The sequence below is a fragment of the Microcebus murinus genome, chromosome 10, assembly GCF_040939455.1.
Source record: "Microcebus murinus isolate Inina chromosome 10, M.murinus_Inina_mat1.0, whole genome shotgun sequence".
Lineage (NCBI taxonomy): Eukaryota > Metazoa > Chordata > Mammalia > Primates > Cheirogaleidae > Microcebus > Microcebus murinus.
The window spans coordinates 93513377-93519431 of record NC_134113.1 but is presented as its reverse complement, the minus strand read 5'-3'; positions in this window follow the sequence as shown (position 1 = coordinate 93519431).

Below are 6055 nucleotides of genomic sequence, written 5' to 3'. Positions count from 1 at the left end.
ATATTTATATATTTTTATAGAATATTTAGAATATATATAGAATATAAAATATTTCTATATTTTTATTTTTTATTATTTTAGAAAAAATATTTCTATATTTTTTTCAATATTTTTAGTTGGCTAACTAATTTCTTTCTATTTTTAGTACAGACAGGGTCTTGCTCTTGCTCAGGCTGGTTTTGAACTCCTGATCTTGAGCGATCCTCCTGCCTTGGCCTCTGAGAGTGCTAGGATTACAGGCATGAGCCACCGCGCCTGGCCATACACTGGCTGGTAAACATTTACCAGCACATCACTGGAAGCAGGGAAATAAATAGCCCAACTTCATTCTTATCCATCCCTCCAGTCACAAACTGGTCCCTCCCGTTAGCCAAACAGGAGGATCGAGGAGGCTTACTGATGCAGTCCATAAAGATTATCTGCCCAGGGCACAGAGCTGGGTGAGGAATGGTGTAGAGCAGATCTGGATAGGCAAAGAGAAAATGTCCAGAACAGATATATTTTATAGCTTTTATAAATTAACTTGTATTTGTTAGACAATAAAATAAGTCAAAGAAAGAAATTTAATTCCAAAATAATTCCGGTGCTTTTTTTACGTAGGTCTACTCTTACATTGCAACATGAACTCTGGAAAGCCTGCTCTTCCATGCCATGCGCTTGAGGATCTGAGTTTACAGCACCTGTCATTAAAATGGATAATACAGGTTGAACATCCCTAATCTGAAAATCCAAGATGCTCCAAAATCAGAAACTTGCTGAGTACCGACATGACACCACAGGTGGAAAACTCCACACCTGACCTCATGTCATGGTCGCAGTCAAAATGCAAGCGCACAACACAGTTTATTTTTGCCCCCAAAGGAAAACGATCACCCAACCTCCTTCCACTGTAATATATCGTTTCCACACACACCCACGAAGGGTGGTGAGATGGTGTAGCCAGATTCCCCACACAAGCAACACCGGACTGTGCATGTGTGTGCCTGCCACAATGACACTTTTGCTTTCTGATGGTTTGAGATATACAAACTTCGTTGCATGCACAAAATTATTAACAATTATTTTATTTTATTTTATTTATTTTTTTGAGACAGAGTCTCGCTTTGTTGCCCAGGCTAGAGTGAGTGCCGTGGCGTCAGCCTAGCTCACAGCAACCTCAAACTCCTGGGCTCGAGTGATCCTTCTGCCTCAGCCTCCCGAGTAGCTGGGACTACAGGCATGCGCCACCATGCCCGGCTAATTTTTTTTTATATATATATCAGTTGGCCAATTAATTTCTTTCTATTTATAGTAGAGACGGGGTCTCACTCTTGCTCAGGCTGGTTTTGAACTCCTGACCTTGAGCAATCCGCCCGCCTCGGCCTCCCAAGAGCTAGGATTACAGGCGTGAGCCACAGCGCCCGGCCTCCATTTTATTTCTTACAGAAGTAGAACTTAATTTTTTGCATAAAAGAATGAGAGTGGCCAGACAGTGGTCACACCTATAATCCTAGCACTCTGGGAGGCAGAGGCAGGAGGATCTCTTGAGATCAGGAGTTCAAGACCAGCCTGAGCAAGAGCAATACTCCATGTGTATTGGAGCACAGAAAAAATAGAAAAATTAGCTGGGTGTAGTGGCATGCACCTGTAGTCCCAGCTACTTGGGAGGCTGAGGCAGGAGGATTGCCTGGGCCCAGGAGCTGGAGGTTGCAGTAGGCAGGGTGATGGAGCAAGACTCTGCCTCAGGAAAAAAAAGAATGAGAGTGAGAAAGCATATTCATTATGGCTTCCTTTATAAAAGAAATCACTTTCCAATAAAAAATGCTATATGTAAACTTTTGTGTGAATATATTTATGTGCGTATTTATGAGGATTATCCTTAGGGATCCCCCCAAAATGGATCCAGACCCCGGGTAGTTGTAATACTACCACTGCTCTAGCGTCGGGGCGAGGCTCCTCCCTCCACAGCTGCTTTACCTTAAGAGGCTTTTTTTTCCAGCTGGATATAATTGCAGAGTTATTTTTAAAGTGTGCAAGAATAATGTGCAACTCAAGAGCATGTGTTCACTTCCTCAGACTTCTTTGTCTTCATGACCCTGACATTTTGAAGAGCACACGGCTGTTGCTTTGCCGGACGCCCCTCAGTCTGAGTTTGCCTGGTGCCTCCTCAGGACTGGGGACAGGTCACGCGACGCGGCAGGAGTCTGCCTCTTCAATGTGCATCACATCAGGAGACACGTGCCGCCCATCTGTCCCACTGCAGATGCTAACTGCCAACTCTCGCAAGCCCAGACCTGTGGCCTTTGCCAGATTCCTTTCCTGCACAACCCTCCCACACCAAACAAGTCACGAGGGGATGTAATTAGTGCTTCCCACGTGACTCTCAAATCCACTCTCAAATCCATCCTTTCTCATCATCTCTTCAATTGTCTTAGTAAAAAACTACGTAATTTTATATTATATTAATATAGTGACTTTCTTGTGTGTGTATTTATTCACTTTTTTTTAAAAACTGTAGAGATGAGTTCTCTCTGTTGCCCAGGCTGGGCTTGAACTCCTGACCTCAAGAGATCCCCCTGCCTCGGCCTCCCAAAGTGGTAGGATTACAGGTGTTACGCGTATTCATTTTTGACACGTAAAAATTGTATATGTTTAAGGTGTACAATGTGATGTTTTGATACATATACATTGTGAAGTGATTACCAAAATTAACATATCCATCATTCCATATAGTTACTATTTTTGTGTGTGTGCTGACAACATTTAAGATCTAATATACGTAACCTTAACATTTGTACCCCCATAATATGCTGGAGGAAAAAAAAAGATCTACTATCCCAGCAATTTCAATTGCATAATATATTATTATTAACCATCGTTACCATGTTGTTTAGTAAACCTCTAGAATTTATTTACCTTATAACTGAAATTTATAACTGTTCATGAAAATCCACCCCATTTCTCCCTCCCCTAAGCCCCTGGCAACCACCATGCTGTTTCTATGACTTGGACACCTTTAGATTCCACATATGTTTAATAAGTTAGAGGCATTTTGATATGGATTAAGAACAAAAATCTAGGCCGGGCGCGGTGGCTCACGCCTGTAATCCTAGCACTCTGGGAGGCCAAGGCCGGCAGATTGCTCAAGGTCAGGAGTTTGAAACCAGCCTGAGCAAGAGTGAGACCCCGTCTATACTAGAAATAGAAAGAAATTAATTGGCCAATTAATATATATAGAAAAAATTAGCCGGGCATAGTGGCGCATGCCTGTAGTCCCAGCTACTCGGGCAGCAGGATTGCTTGAGCCCAGGAGTTTGAGGTTGCTGAGTTAGGCTGACGCCACGGCACTCACTCTACCCTGGGCAACAAAGTGAGACTCTTTCTCAAAAAAAAAAAAAGAGAACAAAAATCTAGGCCAGGAAAGATGTCTCATGCTTGTAATCCTAACATTCTGGGAAGCTGAGGTGGGAGGATTGCTTGAGGTCAGGAGTTCGAGACCAGCCTGAGCAAGAGCAAGATCCCGTCTCTACTAAAATAGAAGAATTAGCCGGGCATGGTGGCGCATGCCTGTAGTCCCAGCTACTTAAGAGGCTGAGGCAGAAGGATTGCTTGAGCCCAGGAGTTTGAGGTTGCTGTGAGCTAGGCTGACACCACAGCACTCTAGCCCAGGCAAGAGTGAGAGAAAAAAACAACAAACTAGTCCTCAGGGTCACACAAATAGGGTACAAGTTGGATGACAAAGGTTCAGTGGAAGTTATAAAGAGTTATATATGGAAAAGGCCTTTCACACACACTCTTCCCTTCCAGTCTTTCTCCGGGACACCTTTTCTTCTATATGCTCTTCCCTTTTCTTCTGTTTCTGGTGTGGGAGGCCCAGGCCCTGGTATGACCCCGGGGAGCAGGGGCACCATAGCCGCCAGCTGGAAGGAAAATGCACGCAGTGGGAAGCCTAGATGGCCGCTGCTCCAAGACTGAAGGTGAGGGGAAGGTATTTTGATTCTCTTTCCCTCCCTCCTCTTGAAATCAGCAGGGTCACACCAGAGTGTGAGCCTTGGTAAAGGGGCTGCCCTAGATTAGGTAGAAGAGTTTTAGGACTAACATAGTCCAGACCACTTTCTTTATCGGGTTTATTTCTGAACATTATTTTTGGGGATGGGTCAGAAATAAAATGCCACTGCGTAATGAGATTTGTTTTCTTTGTCCACAAGCTATTGCCTAAATTGTTTTTTTGTTTTTTTTTTTTTGAGACAGAGTCTCGCTTTCTTGCCTAGGCTAGAGTGAGTGCCGTGGCATCAGCCTAGCTCACAGCAACCTCAAACTCCTGGGCTCAAGCAATCCTCCTGCCTCAGCCTCCCGAGTTGCTGGGACTACAGGCACGAGCCACCATGCCCGGCTAATTTTTTATATATATATATTAGTTGGCCAATTAATTTCTTTCTATTTTTATAGTAGAGACGGGGTCTCGCTCAGGCTGGTTTTGAACTCCTGACCTTGAGCAATCCGCCCGCCTCGGCCTCCCAGAGTGCTAGGATTACAAGCGTGAGCCACCGCGCCCGGCCTTGCCTAAATTGTTTAAATCTGTCTGCCCTAAGTTTGATGTAGACGAAGCAACTTTCTTTTTATAGTGCAGCAGCTTGCATTTGGCATAAATAATAAGTTTTAAGTGTGAGAGAGTGATTGTCTTTTAATGTTATAATTTGAAGAATTGGTAACTTTCTGGCAAACAAGATTTTAAAAGTCTGTGCACAATGGGGCTTGTTCTCTTATTCTCTTGCTGATATTGGAACCTTCCTGGCACCAGGCACATAAACCAGGCTAACCCACTAGAAGGTGACACACGGAGCGGTGAGAGACCCTGGTCACCCCTGCCGTCCCATGTCAGGTATCGTAAACCCACCAGCTCCAGCCAACCTGCCAGCTCACCGCAGACACACGAGTGAGCCCCACTGAGATGGATCCGATCCAGCCCAAACCAGAATTACCCCATGGAGTTCACACCAAATTACTGACCTTCAAAATTGTGAACTAAATGAATGGCTGTTAGTTTTAAGTTGTAAGGTAATTAGTTACACAGCAAAAGCTAACTGACACCCTGTCCTTATTCCAAACCTAGACATCATGTTCAAAGAATGTCCCCAATGCAATTCCCTAGTAAGGAGAGTTAGGGCAGTTCGAGTTGTTGATTCCTATGCCTTATCTTTTATAAAAGCAGTATGCATTGATTCATCCCAACAGCACATGTGCCACATTTCCTAGTTCTGCCGCTTTCTCTAAAATTTCCAGTGCTGCCTTGATATTCTAGAGCCTCACAGGGCCCCACAGGCCTGACCAAAAGTTCCCCTATTCTCGTGCACACGCTTCCCGCTCAGCTAGTTCCCACCTGGGCCGGTTCAGCAGGTGCACTCCACCTGCTCCTCCAGCTAACGGGTTTCACTTCCCTGACAGCCCACAAAATTCTTCAAACAAGCCATCCCACCCCCCCTCGGGGGGCAGCAGTCGCCTGGCCATCTTGGCACGACAGACCCTGCCTCCCCCGCCTCGCCTTGTTCCTTCTGTTCCCAAGCGCAGCCTCTGCCTGACCCCGCACCGCGTGCGCCGCCCTCCCCACCCCCACCCAGGCTGTGCGTGCGTGTGACTATAGTGCTGGCTGCCTCATCTGTCCCGCGTCTGGCATTGTGAATTTGGCCATCCCCATCACCCTGGGTGGGACTCCCTCCCTCAGCAACCAGGTGAGGAGGAGGTGAGCAACACGGCTGCCCATGCTTGTCTACATCCGTCCCGTGCAGCTGTAGCTTTGCCGTGCTCTCTGGTCACACTCAAAGTATTCTGCCGGGACGGCTGTACCTTGACCTGGACCTGAGGCAGCTCTGCTTTTACGTGGAAAAATGATTTGTCGTTCTTTCTGTTTTTTTGATTTGTTTCATTTTAAATTATTTTTCTCATTTTTGCCTTTGCTCCTGTCTTCTTAGCACTGCATGTTCAAGGATTATCCTCATACTCCACGTCCCAGTACAAGACAGGAATGAGAGGGGAGAAGCCCCGGGCAGGGCAGGGCAGAGGGATGTCGGGGGGCTGT